The sequence below is a fragment of the Lynx canadensis genome, chromosome D4, assembly GCF_007474595.2.
Source record: "Lynx canadensis isolate LIC74 chromosome D4, mLynCan4.pri.v2, whole genome shotgun sequence".
NCBI lineage: Eukaryota > Metazoa > Chordata > Mammalia > Carnivora > Felidae > Lynx > Lynx canadensis.
Genome location: NC_044315.2, coordinates 69,391,259 through 69,413,202, shown reverse-complemented (window position 1 = coordinate 69,413,202; position 21,944 = coordinate 69,391,259). Strand labels below are relative to the sequence as shown.

The window sequence follows — 21,944 nt, the reverse complement described above, 5'->3', positions numbered from 1 at the left end:
CGTTAAGCATGTCTTCTGCAACATAAAATGCTTAACATTACACCTACAATGATTCTGTCTTGAATGGCTCTGTTGACAGTTCCTCTGGCAAGTGGGGTGGAAGGCTCTTTCTAAAGAGACAAGGCATCTGAGACAACTCTGTAATGAAAACATGATCATTTCCAGGTTATGGACATGTGTACCAAAGTTCTTTGAAAAATTATGCCACCTTGGTCCTCTGTGAAACATATTTAATCTACAGCTGCTGCTAACTTCTGGGCTCCAAAAGAGGGAATGGTGCTCAAAGAGGCCGAGGAAATGAAATGAGGGTTTCCATGGCTACCGGCTTGAGTGTGCATAAGACAAAAGTGTTTGAACTGCAGATCATCAATTCGTCCAAAATATTTTCCCTCTTCTATTTAACTTGTTTACTTGGTAAGCAGAGAAACAGAGCAGAGAATGTTCTGGTACAAATACATAGCCTGAGGGAAATCAGAACCTTTCCAGCTGCCAGGAACATCCCAAACAGAGCTTTGAGTGTTCAACAAATTTTGGGGACACTCAGAACCAGCTTGGGTAAATGTAGAGACCAGGAGTTTAGGTCTCATTCCTATCAGTCTCTAGCTGGGTGATGTTGGGTGAAAACTTTACCTTTCTGAGTTTAGATATTCCTCTTTAAAAGACATATATTCTGGTTGAATGTGAACACTTAATTGAGGTTAGTGCTAACAACCTAGCTCAGATAAGATTACACTCACCTGCATGTGAAAAAAAAACAAAAAAAAACAAACACAAACCCTCAAGTCAAGAATGGCTTCAACACTTAAAGTTTTATCTTTTGAGTAAGAGGCAATGATGATGTGATGAAGTCATCAGGGACTCAGGCTTCTCCTTCCTGTTTTCTGATCCACCATCTCTAGGGTGTGGCCCTCATCCTCACCAGCCAAGGTGACTGGCAGAATCTAGCTATTATATCTATGTTCCAGGCAAGAGGATGGAGGGTGGTGCATTTCTGTAATTCCCTTCCCTTTAGTATGGGCTGGATCTACTGACTAGAATACTGCAAAAGGGATATGAGGTCATTCCTCAGATTAGGTTATAAACAGACTTGGGGTGCCTGAATGGCTCAGTCTGTTGAGCATCTGACTCTTGATTTCAGCTTAGAACGTGATCCCAGAGTCATAGGATCGAGCTCCACATTGGGCTCTGAGCTGACTGGGGAGCCTGCTTAAGAGTCTCTCTCTTTCCCTCTGCCCCTCTCACCTCACTCTCTCTCTCTAAAACAAAAACAAAAAACAAAAAAACAAAACAAAAAAAACCAACCCAAACCCAAAAAGACCATATCCATTCTTCTCTCCTTCCCACCCCCCTCCCTTTTCTCCTTTTTCCCTCTCCTCTCCCGCACCCCGCTGCCAGCTTCCCTGGTGCTGGGGGAAGTGAGCTGCCATGTTATGAGGCAGCCCAATGGAGAGGCCCATTTGGCAAAGAACTGAAGCATGCCAACAGCCATGTGGGTGAACTTAAAAGCAGATTCTCTAGTCCCAGTTACACTCTGAGACAACTGCAGCCCTGGCTGACAGCTTAGCAGCAACTTCCTGAGCAACCTTGAACTCCAAGTGTCCTGCTAAAGCTGTGCTCAAGATTCCTGACCCACAGAAACTTTGAGATATGAAATGCTTGTCATTTTTAGCTGCTAAATTTTTGGGTAACTTATTGTGCTGTAATAGAAAATGAATTCACCCTGCAACCGCTTTAGTTCAGTGAACTTTGGATAAATATAGAGACCACCAGAGACAGCCTAAAGGGAAACTGGACTCAGAGCCTCCTGGTTCTCCCAGGTGGTACATGAACAAGCATTTGGGCTGAAGCTTTGCTCAATTTCCTATCATTTGGATATTTTCCTAAAATTTGTTTAGAGGAAAAGAATGAAACCACTGTGAGCACTCCATGCATAGAGCAGAACTGACTTAGCACCCATTCTCAGAGCCTGTTCTTCGCATGCTGTGGTTTGACCCTGTGCTCTGGGGCATGGGGCATAGATCTGGCACAGACGGGGCAGATGGATGGCGCCGACTGTGCTTGCCCTTGCTGGCTTCAGTGTTGTCAGAAGCAGGCTCTCTGGATCCAGGGTCTGCATGGCTAGAGTCAACCCTACTCAGACACCAGCACACGCAGTGCCTTCATGGAAATCACACAAGGGCCCCCTTCCCTGGATGTTGTAGCTGTGCCAGGGGGCTCGCCTGGAGCAGGTGATTGAAGCTCTCATGTGTTCCCCTGGCCTCTGGATTGGAGCAGGCTGGCTTGCAGCTCTCATGTGTTCCCCTGGCCTCTGGATTGGAGCAGGCTGGCTTGCAGCTCTCATGTGTTCCCCTGGCCTCTGTGCAGGACCAAGGGCCCTATCGGTGATGATGCTGCCTCTGAGGACCAGTTGCATAAGCCACCAAGAGGATGATAAGTAAACCACCTGGTTCTTCTCGCAGGGCTGATCTAAGCTCAGAAGAATGGCCTCCTGAAAATAAAATTCTCTTGATTTTTCACCAGGTATAACTTGAGTGAAAAGAATAGATCACAAGACAGCATGAAGAGTATGATCCCATTTATTAATAATTATATGCACACACATATAAACACAAACAGATTTCTTGTATTAGCATTAAGATGCTAATAATCTCTGGATAATGGAATGGATAATGTTTATTTTCCTCATGTTTTTCTTTCTGTAGTATTTTATTATTTTTTGACATAAGAATGTCTTTTAAGTAGAAAATAACAATAAATCCTCTTTTCACTTTGTAAAAACACCGTTTTCTCTTTCATTTGCATAGTGCTTTGCAGTTAAGAAAATTATCTTCAATTCACAGATTTAGTAACTGAAACTCAGAGAGGAGAAGTTGATTGGCTTACTCATGGAGACCATCCTCCACTCATCTTTTCTCTCTGTCTCCCTGCCCACCCCCCAGGGGTCACCCATCTAGAATTTCATCTGATATCATCAAGCTTATATAACTTGGATTAGTCCTTTCCCCTTTCAGTTTTCTCATGAGGCTAGTAATAAATAGCACCTACCTCAGAGGGACATTGTGAGATTAAATGTGTTAATGTGTGTGAAGCACTTAGCATAGCCCCTAGCATCAATATCTGTTAGTGTTGGTTATTCTTGTGTGACTTTACAAAAGTCATTTCCCCTGTCTGGGTCTATTTCTTCAAATTCAAAATGCATGGATTGGACTTGATAACTATTGAAAATTCTGCATTTCAATTCTCTGGTTCTAAAATTTCGTTGCTAACATATGAAACAAAGTTGATTTCAAGAAGATGGATTGCAGGAAGAAGTTGTTATTCATTACTCTGTTGAATTAGCTCAAAAATGATTTGAATTTATGAACACCTAAAAGGAATCTGGGGGAAGGGTGTTCCTGGCAGAGGAATAGCATGTGTATACACCCTGGCAAGGGCTAGGCAACCTGGAGGGAATGATAGGAGAAGCCTGGTGCCAGGGGTGTGGGCTGACAGCTCTTTCCAGAACCAGGTTCATAGCTACAGTCAAGGGAATGGTGTCCTGCTTCCCAGTGAGCCCTCCACAGCAGGTTGCCAGACAGCTGAGGTGTTTTTAAAGGTGTAGCATATTCTCTTAGCGCCAGCTTTACATATCTGCTTTTGCTCATTTGTGTTGGACTCAAGAACATGAGAAAAGTGTTCAGTTCATGCCACATCGTAAATCAGAGGCCTGGATATGGCTTTTCTGTCTTCAACAAGCCCACTAGGACATCTGTGGGGATTCCCTGCCCTGATGGAGCAGATGGTGGGAGCAGATATGGTGAGCTAGGAAGCTGCTGGGACAGAGACATTCTGGAAGTCCCTCTTCAAAGCTGATTCGGGATGTGCAGCTGCATAGCTGGGAGCTTGGGAGCATGTGGGTCATGGGGAAGTTGAACAAGGTGGCCAACCATTGACATGATCTGGCTGGGGAACAGTGTCCTGGCCTTCGTTAATTAGCTGAAGATGACACGCCCCTTACCATGGTGTCATTGTGCTCATCTCGTGTAAGGGGATTGGTCAGTAACATTGTTGGCAAGTGAAAAGAGTCATTTTTACTCAGCTTTTTGAGGATGGGAATGGAGTTAGAAGACAAATAAAAAAACCCCAAACAGGATGGAGGATGCTGGCCTCTGTCCCATCCATTTTTCTTTCCTATTTTTCACCTCTCTGATAAAACACTGATGAACTACCTTCTGTTTGGACGGTGTTGGAACACTGCCAACCAACTTTCAGTGCATACTCCGCTCATCCAAGTCTTCAGGGCACTCTGCGAACATAGTGACCTGGTCGTATTGTTCCCCTTTCATGGCTCCCCACTGGGTGGAGCAAAAATGCCCTAGCATGGTGTGCAAGGCTCTTCATGATCTCATGTCAACCCTCCATTCCAGCCTCTTCGTGAAGCAATCCCGTTCCCTCCATCTGAAACCATAGACTGTTAGAACTAGAATGGGTTTGGAAATCACGTAGTTCTTTTTTTTTTTTCTTGCTTAAGAAACATGAAGGATTTTTCTTAACAGAATCTTATCTGGATCATCAAAAGGGCAGAGATTGTCTAGCTGAAGGCATTATAATGGTAGTGGTGGGAACCCGAGGCTCAGTCTTACTTGCACTCCTTATCTTTCCTCCCAAACCTGCAACGGCTTCTGAATTTATAGAGGGACTGTAGGGCCAGGTGGCGAAGCTTGAAAATCATTGATCTGATTCAGTTCTCCCCAGTTACATAGAGGTTGGGTTACTTGCCCAGGGTTTCTGAGCTGGAATATTGCAGAGTCTGTTCTCCAAGATCCAGGGCAGTGGCCTGGCCTATGTGTCTTCCCATTCTCACCTGCACTGTTCCTGCTCTGATGTAGACTGTAAGATCCTTTGAGATGTTATACAATTGCATTTGCAGGCAAAGTTCTTTCCACAAGGTGCAACTAAAAGTAAGGTGCTAAGTATCTTTGGCCATATATTCCTTTCCCAATTATTGGGTCTTTAGGATCTTGAGGGTGTGACCACACCATATTGCTTTGCAAAGTCATCCAGACTCACAGAGTCCCAACAAGGAGCCTCTTTTTTTAAAGGTTTACTGATGAGCCCTTTGAAACATCCTTTGGCTCTTAGGGAATATTTTCCTCCCAAATAAACTTCTTGGCACTGGATCAGATTACCTTAAAAATTTCATCTTTGCTGATTATTTAGTTTCACATCATTCTGAGGAATCCTGTTCTAGCATCCAGGAATTCATAAAGCTGGAGAATGTGCTTCTTTTCCCTCATCTCACATGATGTCCTTCTACTCTTTGGCCTATCCAGTTTCTGGTAAAATTTGGTCAGAACTGACTTTCTCTGTTCCATTTTCCATGCTGGATGGGAAGACTCGTATCCTGGGTAGTAATTGCAAGCATTTGAATTCATTACCAGCTGATTATTTTTGGTGTAATAAATAGGACGGGGAGGCTGAAGTTGACTGGGAGTAAATTTAATGTTCAACTTGAAACTCTGAAAATGGCCTTCCTGACTCGATGATGGTAATGATGTAGTGATGATGGGGATAATAGCAACTGATGTTAATTTTGCATTGACTTTGTGCCACGCTCCATGCTGAGTAGTTTACATATGTGATCTTTTTTCTTTTAAATCCCCATGAAAATCTCATGGGGCAGATTCATTTTAAAGGTGAAAAAAAAAAAAAAAAAAGGAAGGTCAGAGGGGCTAGGTCATTGCTTGTGGTTATATACCAGAAAATGGTGCAGGCCACCAAGGAAAGGCACTTATTACAACTCTGTGTATGATACCACTTCCATGTTAAAGTCAAGAGAATAGCACAATGAAAGAGCATGACAGCTGAAGGTTAAGTTGCGTCAGAGTCTGTTAAAGAATGTGGTTTTCTGAGAACCCTACTTCACCTCCATTCTTTGAAAATGGCCTCTGGGGACAGACTGGACAGCCATATTAGTACAAGATAACCCTTACCCCTGGCCAGAGCCGATTGGTCCAGGGATAGACACCTGACTATCAGGCAGTCAATTCATCGCCTAATCAGCAACTTATCAGACTCTCCATGCAAATATAAATGAGACATGGGAACTAGAGTAAGTTGGTATTGGGCCTTTGGCCCAAATGATGAGTCAGAGTGGAAAAGAAAACTGAAGTTGGCTTCCCTATGTGCTTATTTTCACTTATCCAGAGTGTTCTCTTGTTATGAGAGCTGTATGGTAGATGCAAAGTGGAACAGGCTTTGAAACAGAGAAGAGAGATTGGTGAACTTGTACCCCATCCAAGGGTCGCAGTGGTTTTGCGGGGCGGCCTCAGAGAGACTAAGAAACCCAAAGCCAGGGAAGCTGTGTATTGGCTTCCCAACCAGTGGGTGGCAGCAGTGGGCCTTAAGAGGTTCCCAGCCAGGGGAGAGGGAAGCTAGGAAAGGAGAGGGAAGGTTGTGTTTCACATTTGCATCAGGCATTTAGAAAGGAACAATCTGCTTCAAAGAGATAAGCCTGGATTATGTATTGCCCTGATCACATAAAAAAAACGTATTAAATCCACTCTAAATGCGAGTATTTCATAGTAATCATTACATTTCTGTCCTTTTTACCCATAGGGGAGGGATATGCATGTTTGGGTTTATAAGCAAATGTATCATGTTTCTTAGGAGTTCAGGAAGGTATCTCTCTCTGAAAACTGGGGTGGAAAAGAAAAAAAGGACACAAGGATAAAACAATGATTTCAAGCTGAGCTGAGATTCCCTCCATGGGTTGGTGGTTTTGCTTTGTTTTGTTTTTGCCATGAGACGCACATAAACCCTGAGAAATGTACTTTGTCCAGTTAGAAGTTATTTTTCTCCGTCATTGATGATGTTGGATACTAGCAACTCTGTTTATAATGCACTGTGGGATTAGTTACTCTCTCTCTGTAACACAATCATCATTAAACAAGGGCTTCAGGAAAGCTGGAATCCTTGTTTTGATTGTGGTTACCGTGGCGACCAGTGGCCCATTGGTCCTGAGTCTCTCCTGTGACGCTCACAGTGTTTCCTTGTTCTTTTGTTACATCGTTACATGCAAGTAGCAAGTTACGTTTCCAGTAACTCACGTCAGAGTTTTAACATGCCCAGGCATAAGCAGGGAAAGGCTATGAGGGAGAGGAGAGCCTCCTCAAGGAGAGGGAAAGGGGTGAGGTTGGATGGCTGCTGTCATCAGGCCTAGAAAGTCCTGTGAGGCCAAATAGACCCTGTCCCTGCCTTGCCTCTGCTTTGTTACCTTCTCCCACGCTAGACTCATTGACTTTCCTTCTTTCAACTGGCCTCTGCCCAGGCCTTAGATCCCTTTGGACCCGAGTAAACACCCTCAGCCCCTTGGAGATTCTTTTTGTGTTGTATATTCTGGATCAAATGATCTGTCTGGTCATATAAGCCTGTTGCAAGGTCTAGAGCCTTGATCTGGCCTGGGAACCAGTTGCCTCCTGGGGACAGGGATGTGATGACCTCTCATTGCCACTTCTGCCATATAGTATCGACCACTAAAGCCTGGGCTTTCAAGTGTCCCCTGACCCTTGTCACACTCTGCCTCTTCCTAACCATACCATATGTATGTTCCTCTAGGACTCCCACCGTTTACTGAGCCTTCCTCCTTTGGACCCTATGCTTATGCCTTACCTACCTGCTAGAATGCCCATTGTCATATAAGCTTTACCCTCCAAAATTTTCCCTTGTCTTTATAGACTTGGCTGGAACCCAGCTCTGGCTTTTCTCTGCCACTGGTCTTTCATCCAGCTTCACATACAACTTGTTCATCTTTTCTGAAATATGACAACAGGCGAGTGGAACAACTTTTATGTCACTTTCTGGCCTGGGGGGTAGCTGTGAAAATTTGTTTCATTGGGACTTTTTGCTGGATTTTAAAAGATGTACAAATAATGCAGGCCCAGCCACAGGTGAGAGCCACAGAGAGGCACATCCCTGTTCCTCTTCTGTCTTAGGGTCCTGTGATCCTTTCTCTGATTTTGGAGAATCAAGCGTTTGCTCAGAAAGCATTACTGCTTCCTTTTGGTTTGCAAAATGAAGTTCAACACCTACACAGATGTATCCTCAGCTTGCCTCTGCAGCCTGTGGAACTGGTTTATAGGATGACTGAATGCAGTAGGGTACTATCAGGTTTTATTTATCTCTCTCACCAGTGCCTCTGAAGGTGCTCCATCACACCCCTTCTCCCACCCCGTGTACCAACTCGGAACAGATCCTGTCACTTGCTTGTCACTTCTATCAGTGAAAGAGATCTAATTTTCAATTAACAAGCCCATTCCAAACCTAAATCTTAATCCACATTCAGTTCAAAACTCTGTTTGCACCGTCACCAGCTCAGGTTTGGCCTGTGGCTTGGGGACCCACTTTGTGGCATTCTGGCCACATGACCATAGATTCAGGAACTCACCAGCCAAGTTTCCTTTCAGAGCCTGTTCTTAGCTGTCTCTGCCCGGACTGATCCTCAGAGCTCGTCGTGTGGGTGGCTGTGTCTCAGGCTTTGGCTCTCAGCTTCAGTGTCCCACCTTAAAAGGACTGATCCTGTCTGAGCTGTGCCCTTGCTCCACTTCCTAGCACATAATTCCTCTCAGCTTTTTCACTATTTTAATTGGTTCATTAATTTTTTTTTTTTGGTTAGCTGAACTATATCTGCTTTTTCCCATAGTAATATTAACTCCAAGATGGCAGAAACTGTGTTTGTCTCGCTTAGAGTTATATCCCCACAGCTTAATTCCATGTCTGTCACACTGAACACACTCAAAAATTTTTGTTTAATCAATATGAATTCCTATTTGAAATTCACCAAATGGCCAAATAATAGATTGAAAGATAGGAAATTGCTGACACTTGATTTTTGGGGGGGTGGAATGGGGGCTGGAAAACGGCAATTTCATGTGCTTTATCCTAATATTTGAAGCATTCCTTTTAACATTAACAGCAAGGTATTAAGATGGTTGCTGTCACTAATATATTACATTTTCCTGAAAATTCAATTCTGTTCAACATAATAAAATGGGAAAAAAACAGACATAATATTGGAAATACTAGTTGCAAAGGAAAAGATTACCTACCTGCAGAGTCAATAACAATCACCTGAAACATTAAGAGTCTTAGAAAAATCAAGAGTCCTAATGAGTTTAGTTAAGTTGGACATACAAAATACAGCCAACTAGAAAATAATTATGAATAAGATGATAGAAAATATCTTATAATAGCAACAATAAGACTATAATAATACTGTAAGACTACCCTTACCCCCAAGCCCTGGAAATTAAGAAATACATGTATATGTATATCATATGAAGAAAACTATAAAACTTCACAGAGAGTTCCTAAAGACAACTAGATAAATGGGATGATGAAGATGTTTCAGGGTGGAAAGACTCAATATTATAAAAATTCCATTTCTCTCCATAAGTAATGTCAACATTTATTTCTATTACAACCAAACCATAGTTTGGGGGGAGGGCAGCTTGACAAAAACAAATGCAAAGATCATCTGAGAGAAAAAAATTCCAATCGACCAAGAGTCTTCTCAGAGGCATTGTGAACCTCGGGCCGTGTGGCCGTGAGTGTGCGCTTTGCCCAGGCCCGCCTCCAAGCCGCCAACCTGAGCTACGACCATGTCATCACCGTCTTCTCGTCCCACTGTCACCTCTTCCAAGTGGAGTATGCACAGGAGGCCATGAAGAGGGGCTCGACTGCGGTTGGCCTGTGAGGAAAGGACGTTGTTGTTCTGGGCATGGAGAAGAAGTCAGTGGCCAAACTGTAGGATGAGAGAACCATGTGCAAGATCTGTGCGTTGGATGACAGCGTCTGCGTGGTACTTGCAGGGTTCACTGCCGATCTGAGGATGGTCATCATCAGGGCCGGGGTGGAATGCCAGAGTCACCGGCTGACTGACCATGGAGGACCCAGTCACCGTGGAGTACAATGACCTGCTACATGGCCAGCCTGAAGCAACACTGCACACAGAGCAATGGGCACAGGCCTTTTGGCATCTCTGCTCTTATTGTGGGTTTCGACTTTGGTGGCATCTTTAGGCTGTATCAGACTGACCCGCAGGGACATACCATGCCTGGAAAGCCAATGCCATAGGTTGGGGTTCCAAGTCCATTTGTGAGTTTCTTTTTCTTTTTTAAATGTTTATTTATTTTGAGAGAGAGAGAGAGACAGAAAGAGAGAAAGAGAATGAACCCCAAGTAGGATCTGTACTGACAGCACAGAGCCTGAAGGGGGGCGGGGGGGGGCTTGAACCTAGGAACTGTGAGATAAGGACCTGACGGGAAATCAAGAGTCCAATAGTTAACCAACTGAGCCACCCAGGTGCCCCCCGCATGAGTTTCTAGAGACCAATTACACTGATGAAGCCATAGAGAGGGATGACCTGATCATTATACTGGTTATCAGGGCTTTCCTGGAAGTGGTTCAGTCTGGTGACAAAAACATTGAACTGGTTGTCATGAGATGAGATCAACCCTCAAGATTTTAAATCCTGAAGAAATTGAGAAGTATGAAATTGAAAAAGAGAAAAAAAACCGAAAAGAAGAAATAAAAAGAAAGCATGATGGGGTGCCTGGGTGGCTCAGTCGGTTGAGTGTCCAACTTTGGCTCAGGTCATGATCTTGTTGTTTGTGGGTTCCAGGCCCGTGTCGGGCTCTATGCTGACAGCTCAGAACCTGGAGCCTTCTTGGGATTCTGTGTTTCCCTCTCTCTCTCTCTCTGTATCTCTCTCTCTGTGTGGCTCCCCCCACTTGTGTTCTCTCTCTTTCTCTCAAAAATAAATGTTAAAAAAAATTAAAAAAAAAGAAAGCATCATGATGTTGACAATCTTGTAGTGATTTTTAAATTTAGATCATGGATGATTCTCAAAATGATATGTAGGTATTTCTATTCCATTCATCTAATGTCTCAGTGTCCTGCAGTAAGCTTCTATATTTGTTAACCTTTTTTTTTTTTTTTTTAAAGTGTCTTCTCAAAAAGAAGAGATATGTGTAGGGATATTCCATGCCTTGTAGCAAACAAACTATCGTGCTACAACAATGAAAATAGTGACAGTGGCCCATGAATAGGCTGACATATGAAAGAAATGGAATGGGAGCTCAAGAGGCTAAATCCACTGGGGTGCCTGGGTGGCTCAGTCAGTTAAGTGTCTGACTTTGGCTCAGGTTGTGATCTCGTGGTCTGTGAGTTTGGGCCCTGAGTCAGGCTCTGTGCTGACAGATTGGAGCCTGGATGGAGCCTGCTTTGGATTCTGTGTCTCCCTCTCTCTCTGCCCCTCCCCTGCTCAGGCTCTGTCTCTCTCTTTTTCTCTCTCAAAAATAAATAAAAAGATTTAAAAGACTAAAAAAAAAAAAAAAAAGAGGCTAAACACTTTACATAGTAATTTAGTGTATATCATTGGTGACCATGAATTCCAGAGGAGAGAGGGAATGTACCCTAAAAGGTGTTTTGGGATAACTAGCTACCGTTTAGGAAAAAAAAAAAATAAATAAATAAATTCCTGTTTTACACTTAGCACCAAAATAAATTTCAGATGGACTTAAATATTTCTATGTTATTAAACCATGAATATTTTAGAAGAAAATATAAGAGTTATTCAGTCTTAGGAAAGGGCTTTCTAAACAAATAAACTAAATATACAACTCTGAAGAAAACAGATTGATAACTTTATAATATATGAACAAAAGTATGAACTTCTGTATATCAAAAACATCACAAAGTTGAAAAGGAGCTATCAAAGTGGGAAAATGTTTTCAACATGTGTGATAGCAAAAATAGTTGAAATTCTTTTTTTTTTTTTTAATTTTTTTTCCAATGTTTATTTATTTTTGGGACAGAGAGAGACAGAGCATGAACAGGGGAGGGGCAGAGAGAGAAGGAGACACAGAATCGGAAACAGGCTCCAGGCTCCGAGCCATCAGCCCAGAGCCCGACGCGGGGCTTGAACCCACGGACCGCGAGATCGTGACCTGGCTGAAGTCGGATGCTTAACCGACTGCGCCACCCAGGCGCCCCTGAAATTCTTAATATATAAAGGACTTTTACAAATCAAAAGAAAAAGTCAAATATCACAATTGAATGGATACAGGACATAAATAGGCAAGTGATGAACTGAGAAAGATAGATGATGAGCCTGTATATAAATGTCAAATTAACCAATAAAAGAGTTGCTTCAACTCAGTTATTCTTGCTGTGTGAAATAATGCACATTTAAGTTATTTTGAGTGGCGCTCTTCTTTTGTTTTTGTTTTTATTGTTGTTGTTATTTGCAACCCTTTCTGATCCATAATTTGGTACCAGGAGTGGACTGTAAGTGACCTAAAATGTAGAAATGGCCAAATCATGGAGAAAGAGTCTTGGGCTAAGATGACCCAATTTTTTCTGGTTGAGAAGTTGGTGACTTGTTATCTCACCGCAAAGCTTTTTCTTAACCTCTTAACCTCTCACTTTAGAATCTTGACTGTATGCCTTCAGAGATATAGTACGGGGCGGGGGCGGTGTGATAGGAGTAACTCAGGGTGTTAACATGGGTGGCATAATTCTGTCTTCAGTAGGATTCTACAAGAAAGGGACAAGTTGAGCTGAAGGTGGCCCATCTGAATGCAGAAAGGGAGGAAAATATAGCTTTGTTAAGAGAAGTTCTTTTTGCCTGTGGCCTTTGATATAGCCCCATTATTTGGAGTCTTTGCAATTAAAAAAGTTGAATGTTGTATTCCAAGGGTAATATAATCCATACAGGGAGGTGGGAGAATTAACAGGAGACAATTGACAAGATTTGTTCCTTTCTCCACTGAAGTGTTCTTTTTGCCCCAACCTATTTCCTTTATTTAAAAAAAAATATTTTGATTTGGATTGTTTATTTCCCTTGGAGTTGAAAATATCCTAAATGATTTAAAAAACAGCAAAATAGTGGAAACAAGATGTCTAAAAATGGAGGATTGGTTAAACTATGGAAACTTCAGGGTGCCTGGATGGCTCAGACAGTTGAGTGTCTGACTTTGGCTCAGGAGCTATGGAACCTACACACAATGGGATACCATGCAATGCTCTTGATACTTAAAATGAAAAAATTTGGTGACAAAATTGTTACTAGAATGGGGTGGGGATTGGAGAATGATCTTTTGGCATAATCAATGTCATGGTCGCTGCCCTTTAATGAATAATAGCTAAATATTAGTTATGGTGCTAGGGGATTTACTGGCATTATTTTTATTCCATCTGCCCATCTGCATTCTGAGGCACTGCTCTTACTCCTTTTACAGATGAGGGAACTGAAACTGAAATTTTATAACTTGCTCAGTAAATGTTGGAACAAATAATTCAAACTCAGGTCTGCTTCATTCCAAAGTGTGTACTTAAAACTCTGAGTTATTTTTTGTTTTCTCTGTCTCCCTTGCCATGGTATCTAAGTCAATTTTCAAAGTCTGTCAGTTCTTCTCTTTAAAGTTTATTTATGGGGTATCAGAGTGGCTCAGTCAGCTGAGTGTCCGACTCTTGGTTTCAGCTAGGGTCATGATTTCATGGTTCATGAGACTGAGCACTGCGTTGGGCTCTGTGCTGGCAGTGTAGAGCCTGCTTGGGATTCTCTCTCTCTCTCTCTCTCTCCTCTCTGGCTCTCAAAATACATAAATAAACTTAAAAAAATTAAGTTTATTTTATTTCCATCCTTTCCTCTTATGTCCAATTACACCAGCCCCATTCAGGCCCTTTTTCTTCTTAGCTTGGACTCTTGCAGTAGTCACTTAACTTCTCTCCTTCTTCCATTTTTCCCATTCTCACACCTTGAATTAATTTTATCTGTCATTACCAGATTAATCTTCCAAGCATTTCACTCTGATTGTGATTAAAATGTTCCTCTCTCCATCAGATACCTTCTCAAAAAAATCTCTGGGAACTTCTGAATGTTCACCAAAGAAAGTCTAAATTCATTGACATTTTGGATTATTACAATCCCAACCTGCCCTTTCAACTATACCTTCCATGATTCCTCTAAATAGAGATCAACAAACTAAGTGCTGGGCCTGTTTTTGTAAATAAAGTTTTACTGGAACCGAGTCAATCTCATTCATTTACGTGTTATCTATGGTGACTTCTGTGCAGCAGAACTGAATAGTTGTGACAGAGTCTGTATGGTCCACAAAATTCGAAATATTTACTGTTTGAACTTTTATGAAACATTTGCTAACCTCTGCTTTAGATGAACCCCTTCTTCTAACCAAATGGATCTACTCTTTGTCCCTGTCTTAAATAATTTTTGGAACAAGATAGAATAAGTTTAAAAATGTTCATTGTTTCCTGAATACTACTCGAACTCTCTTACCATCCATGTCTTTTTAAAAATTTTCAAATTTTTAATTGAAATATAATAAGATACACTGTATTAGTTTCAGGTGTACAATATAATGATTCAACAATTCTATACATCACTCAGTGCTGATCACATTGAGTGTACTCTTAATGCTCTGTATCTATTTCACCCATCCCCCTACCCATCTCCCCACTGTCAACCTCCAATTTGTTTTCAGTATTTAAGAGTCTGGTTTTTTTTGTTTTTTTTTTTTTTTGCCTGTCTCTTTTTTCCTTTGTTTTGTTTGGTTTGGTTTTTTAAATTCCACATGTGAGTGAAACTTGACATCAACATACAAAAGAATGAAACTAGACCACTTTCTTTTTTTTTTATTTTTTTATTTTTTATATATATGAAATTTATTGACAAATTGGTTTCCATACAACACCCAGTGCTCATCCCAAAAGGTGCCCTCCTCAATACCCATCACCCACCCTCCCCTCCCTCCCACCCCCCATCAACCCTCAGTTTGTTCTCAGTTTTTAAGAGTCTCTTATGCTTTGGCTCTCTCCCACTCTAACCTCTTTTTTTTTTTTTTTCCTTCCCCTCCCCCATGGGTTCCTGTTTAGTTTCTCAGGATCCACATAAGAGTGAAACCATGTGGTATCTGTCTTTCTCTGTATGGCTTATTTCACTTAGCATTACACTCTCCAGTTCCATCCACGTTGCTACAAAAGGCCATATTTCATTTTTTCTCATTGCCACATAGTACTCCATTGTGTATATATACCACAATTTCTTTATCCATTCATCAGTTGATGGACATTTAGGCTCTTTCCATAATTTGGCTATTGTTGAGAGTGCTGCTATAAACATTGGGGTACAAGTGCCCCTATGCATCAGTACTCCTGTATCCCTTGGATAAATTCCTAGCAGTGCTATTGCTGGGTCATAGGGTAGGTCTATTTTTAATTTTCTGAGGAACCTCCACACTGCTTTCCAGAGCGGCTGCACCAATTTGCATTCCCACCAACAGTGCAAGAGGGTTCCCGTTTCTCCACATCCTCTCCAGCATCTATAGTCTCCTGATTTGTTCATTTTGGCCACTCTGACTGGCGTGAGGTGATACCTGAGTGTGGTTTTGATTTGTATTTCCCTGATAAGGAGCGACGCTGAACATCTTTTCATGTGCCTGTTGGCCATCTGGATGTCTTCTTTAGAGAAGTGTCTATTCATGTTTTCTGCCCATTTCTTCACTGGGTTATTTGTTTTTCGGGTGTGGAGTTTGGTGAGCTCTTTATAGATTTTAGGTACTAGCCCTTTTAGACCACTTTCTTACACTATACACAAAAATTAACTCAAAATGGATTAAAGACCTGAATATGAGACCTAAAGCCATGTTTAAAAAAAATGGTGTCTCATGCAATGAGCAAATGGTTAAACAAATTCCATGGCACATCTATCTATACTGTGAATTATACTTAACAATAAAAAGAAACAAACGAACACATCAGTGGTTAAAATTGTATGGCTATGTGCTCATGTATGAAAACCTTTTTGATTAATGTGGAGAAATTCATCTTTGAACTCTTCCTCTGAATTTCTAGGATATAGACATTTGTAGGTCATTTTTCCATTACCTTCCCCTAGCAAACCAGTGAGGGTAGGCAGTGATGGGCTTATAATTGCCATTTTTTGATGGAAGAAGCTAAGTTGCTCTGAGGTTCTTTGATTGGCCAGTTGTCACAAGGCTGGTCTTTGGAATCTAAATCTAGTGTTGGTCCTCTTTGCCATCTCCCTGAGAAGAGCAGTTAGGCAGCGTGCACATTTATATTGCTAGTACAGTTGTGGCATTGGGAAGTAGTCAGTGAACCATGGATCAGTAGTTGTCCAAGTGTGTTGCCTGGACCAGCAGCACCATCATCCCCTGGGAACTGCTAGAAATGCAGATTCTTAGGCCCACCCAAGACCTACCCAATCAGCCACTTTAGGCTGGGGCCTAGCAACACATGTTTTTGACAAGCCCTCCAGGTAATTTTGATGCCCATTCAAGCTTGAGAAGCTGTGGTCTTCATCGTCATCAGACATACGTCCTGCTGCTCTTCACTCAGTCTGACTTTGGTATTGAATGGTGGGGAGGCAGGGATACACCCGACTCTCTTCTTGATGATGGTCTCTCATGCACTTAACTGGCGACAAGGATAGCAAGGGAGGTCAGTTCACTAAAATGCTGCAATTGCATGTGCTGTACCTGAAATTAAGTTAATGAAGCCTGTGTCTTTCAACATAGGATCAAAGACTAGAAATGCCTTCTTATGTTACCTTGTTTTTACCCCCCAATTAAATAACCTTTACCTTGCCACAGAAGAATGAGGGAATTAGGACCTCAGTAGTGGTGAGATGCATATTATGCTTTTCCACAGATGAAATGAGTGAATGAATGAATGAATTTATTCACTTAAACATCAGCTGCATAGTGTCTAGTACTGAGAAGCCACTGGAACAGTCTTTATTAATAGAGGACATAAGCAGGTAGAGTCTTACACTATAATATAGTATGGACAGTAGCAGAATCAAGCACAAGATATGAAGTTACATGGAGAAGGGAATAGTGCCCTTATTTGTGTGTGTTTTTGTACATGTGTGCATGTACATGCATGCATATGTGTGTATGCCTGTTGCATGCAGGTGTACATGTTTGCATATGTGCATGTGTCTTGTGGAAGGCAGGGTGGGTTCAGGGAGAGATGTTGTTCAGGACTTTACAAACGAGGACAGTGTTGAGCTGGATTTTAAGATCTATTAGTTCAGCAGGTAGACAAGAAAGATGAGAACTTTCCAGTCATGTTGAACAGAGCATGTAAATGTAAGGAGGCATGAAACAGCATGGTATCCATAGGAAACAATAAGTGTTTTGGTGTTGGTAGAGTCTAGAGTGTTTAGGTACAGCTGACAGTGAGGACAGAGAAGGAGTCAGGAGGCAGATCATGGCTGTGAATGTGCTGCTAAGGTCTGCTTTTGACTCATTGCCTGGTGCTTCCCAAAGTGTATCTATCACAGAACATTGGGTCCAGGGGGTTGTGTTTGGTGTTCTTTGGAAAAGAGACTTCTCTGACCAAGCAAATGTGAATGTGAAAAGTTTCATAAAATTAAGTGGATTTTTTTTTTTTTTTTTTGGTGAGAACTCTGAGAGCTTTTACCATGTATATTGAAAATATCCAGGATGGAGATTCAGAGGACACGGGAAGCTTTCTGATGACCCTCCTCAACATCTTCAGTTCCTCAAGAACAGACTTGGGACAGTGCCACAGTACACAATGGGGAAGGGTTATTTTGTCCTATCCCTAGTAGGATAAAATCCAAGCCCTTATCATGGCCTCGAAGGCCCTGCAAAATCCAGTCCTGCTTACGTTTCTGTCCTTGCCTCCTGCCAGCTTTTTTGGGAACATGGTCCACATTCGTTCATTTGCATATTGTCTATGATTGCTCTTAGCCTATATCTACAGAGTAGTTTCTATAGAGCCTAGAATATTTACATTTTGCTCTTAACAGAAAAAAAAAACTTACTGATCCTAGAATTGTAATATTTCTGCAATATTTCCTGTCTGCTCCTCTAGATTTAGAGCCCTTAGATGCTAGGGTTTTGTTATTTTTAACATATTCATCACTGTGTCACTGGCACCAAGCATAGGGCTTAGCATATAGAAGGCACCCAGTGAATAATTAATGAAAGAGCAAGTGAAACTGTCATAATAATCATAATGACTGGTATTTATTTTGCCTGTGGTTTCATTTATACATTCTAATTTAACCTTCATTCCAACCCTCTGAGATGAACAAACAATATCCCTGTTTTACATAAGAGGAAGCAGAGGCTCCGAGAAGCTAAGTGATTTTTCCAAAGTACCACAGCCAAGTTTGAATTGCGGGATGGTCTGCTGCTGCCATATCCCACGTTTGTCCCCTGCCCTTGGATGTCTCACACTGTTGCCCTTACTACCAGATCTTTAGTAGCAGTTTCACTGTGACTCATTTGTCCATTTCATGGTATCCTTCTGTCAGAGGATCTTCCTGTGATGTCCCTTCTCCTTGTCCCAGCTGCCTTCCTCTCCTTCTCTCTATTCTCTTATCTCCCTCTCCTTGCTTGCTTCTGCTCTCTCTGCAATTTCTGATTCAGTCACTGAGGGTTTGTATTTCCTAGGAAGTCCATGCACAATGCAGTATGTGGTCATCCATATTTTGTCTAGTTTTTCACACAATTAGAAGCCAAAGGTCCAGGAGAGGAGATTGATCTTCAGACCATGCCTCACTACGATGGACAGTATCTTATTCTGTTTAGACTGCTATTGCAGAACACAATAGACTGGGTGGCTTATAAACAACAGAAATTTTATTTCTCATGGTTCTGGAGGCTGTAAGTCAAGATCAAGGCACCAATAGATTCAGTGTCTGGTGAGAGCCTGCTTCTTGGTTCATAGATGGCTGTCGTCTTGCTGTGTTTTAACATGGCAGAAGCGCCAAGGATGTTCTCTGTAGTCTCTTTTATAACGGCACTAATCCAGTTCATGAGGGCTCCACCCTCATAAACTGATCACCTCCCAAAGGCCTCATCTCCAAGTACTAACACATTGGGTGTTAGGATTTAACACAGATTTTGGGGGGACACAAACATTCAGTCTGTGGCAGACTGACTTCTCTGCCAACAGATAGGGCGTTGCACTTCAGGGCATTAGGCATTTGCTGCTCTGCTCACAGCGCAGTGCTTGAGGTCTGCAGAGAGATGCATTCTGGCCTCTCCCGTAAGACTCTTGTGAGCTCGCCTAAGGGTACTGTTTGCAGTAAAAATATTATGCTGAGCACCCCCGAGAGAAAATGAAGTCATTGCTTGCCTGAGAGTGATTTATTCGTTCATTAATAACATATTTGCTATCTTTTCCAATGATAAATTAGGTCCTTATGGCAAATGCTTTTGTTCCTAACCTGGCTCAAAGGAGAGGCCTGTGCATCACTAACAGGCTGTCAGTTTTCCTGGTGTTCATGTTTGGTCAACTGACAAATCCCTCAAACTCATCACTAGCTGAATTATGTTTGAACTTTATTCTTGAGCTGTCTAATTGTCACATGATATGAGGCAAACCTCTAGAAGGGGTTACTTTATAACTAGCTATTTGGCCTTTGAAGGAGGTACAATATGCAAAAGAAATTACGTGAGAAAAAAAATCTAACACCTTCTCTATCGAAGTTACTATACAAGGTCCAGATATAAGTCTTGTAAAATGAAATCTGAGGTCATAAACATGCTTTGCACATCTGGAATCTTGCCTGTGGCAGATATTCTAAAATTGGAGATGCTATATTAAAGCAAGGAAAAGAGCTTTTATTGAATACCTACTACGTGTTAAGCTTTTTCACACTTCACCTTTTTACAGCAGCCTTGTGAGCTGAGGCCATTATTATCATTAGTTTACATGGTAAATAACTTAAAGTTAAAATTTGAATTTAATAATTTGCTGAATGCATCTTCCTGCAACTCCAAGCCAAGTATATTGAACAGTTTACCAGAAGCACCAAATAGTTTCACCTGGGGGAGAGGAAGGATTCTGGTTCCTCAACATCCATGAGTAAAACTCTTTGCCCTGTGTGGGTGGAGTGGTGTAGCGCTGCGTGCTGAATATGGGGGCTGGTTTTAGAATAATGCTCTGTATGCAGTGGATGCTTTTATTTTTTTTTTTTTATTTTTTTTTTCAACGTTTATTTATTTTGGGGACAGAGAGAGACAGAGCATGAACAGGGGAGGGGCAGAGAGAGAGGGAGACACAGAATCGGAAACAGGCTCCAGGCTCCGAGCCATCAGCCCAGAGCCCGACGCGGGGCTCGAACTCCCGGACCGCGAGATCGTGACCTGGCTGAAGTCGGACGCTTAACCGACTGCGCCACCCAGGCGCCCCTGCAGTGGATGCTTTTAAAATGAACATTGACTGCCTATTTACAACTCCGTTACTGATTTGTTTTCAACCCTCAGTTCTCTTCTGATATCCTTCCTCACTTCCGTGCTAGAAGATGAAGAACCAGGATTTTATTATTTTAAGTCCTGCCATTTAGCAAAGAGAAGCAACCTTCTTTCTTTTTTTAAAAAAATTTTTTTTTTCAACGTTTTATTTATTTTTGGGACAGAGAGAGACAGAGCATGAATGGGGGAGGGGCAGAGAGAGAGGGAGACACAGAACCGGAAACAGGCTCCAGGCTCCGAGCCATCAGCCCAGAGCCCGACGCGGGGCTCGAACTCACGGACCGCGAGATCGTGACCTGGCTGAAGTCGGACGCTTAACCGACTGCGCCACCCAGGCGCCCCAAAGCAACCTTCTTTCAAAAAAAAATTTTTTTTTAAATTTTTTAACGTTTATTCATTTTTTTGGTAGAGACAGAGCGTGAGTGGGGGAGGGGCAGAGAGAGAGGGAGGCACAGAATCCAAAGCAGGTTCCAGGCTCTGAACTGACAGCGCAGAGCCTGATGCGAGGCTCACACTCATGGACTGTGAGATCATGACCTGAGCTGAAGTTGGACGCCCAACCGACTGAGCCACCCAGGCGCCCCTCAAAAAAAATTTTTTTAACGTTTATTTATTTTTGAGACAGAGAGAGACAGAGCATGAGCAGGGGAGGGGCAGAGAGAGGGAGACACAGAATCCGAAACAGGCTCCAGGCCCTGAGCTGCCAGCACAGAGCCCAACACAGGGCTTGAACTCACGGACTGTAAGATCATGACCTGAGCCGAAGTCAGATGCTTAACCGACTGAGCCACCCAGGTGCCCCAAGAGGCAATCTTCTTTCAAATGATTTCACTAATTTGTATTGTTATTAGAAATCAATAAAATGGTCTCTTCTTTTCTTAGATAGACTTTCCCATTTCTGCCTGCCTTTACCTGTCAAGGTCCTCATTGGGATACCCTTGAGCTCAATAAATTGTGGCACTTTTCCTGTTATTGAGCACAGGTGTTTTGTAGCCCTGCTGTTCATGAGTGCTGCACACCATGTCTTTGTGGTTCTCCAGATTCCTGGCCCTGTGGCTGGGTGGGGCACGTGGCCACTTCTCGCCAATGGGTTGCAGCCAGGAGTGATGCATGTCACTTCTATCTCAAAGCACTTAATTGTTGGTGTTTTTTCTTCCTTCTGGAGCAGTGACTGAAGATGCTGGCTTCTTGCTGAGCTTCCTGGGCTCAGGTTTCCCGAGTGATTTTGTTGAGCAGAGAGCTTTTCTGACATCCTCTGATCAACTTGTACTATGAACCAGAAAGAAACATTTATTGTTTTAAGACACTGAGATCCTGAGTTTTTTTATCATATTATAATCTAGACTACCCTGACAGATTTGAGGATTGTTTATAGAATGAATAAATCCATTCCTACTTTCTATTCTCACCACTGTAAGTCCTGGTAAATCCTACTACATTGTAAAGCCTAAGTCTTTTTAGTTCTTACTCATTTGTATAATTACACTCTCTTTGGTGCCTGCTAACTTTTAGAGCCCTATTTTGTCCACCTTTCACTTTTTTTTTTTTTTTTTGCAAATTCATATGCTTATGTAATTTCAACTACTCCCTATATTTATAGCAAAACAGCATGATGTATGTGAAAGAATA

General features: G+C 42.1%; 1 pseudogene; it reads left to right on the top strand.

Moving 5' to 3' along the window:
* Positions 1–7,910: 7,910 nt before the first annotated feature.
* LOC115499116 lies at positions 7,911–10,572 on the top strand (annotated as a pseudogene).
* The last annotated feature ends 11,372 nt before the right edge of the window (positions 10,573–21,944 follow it).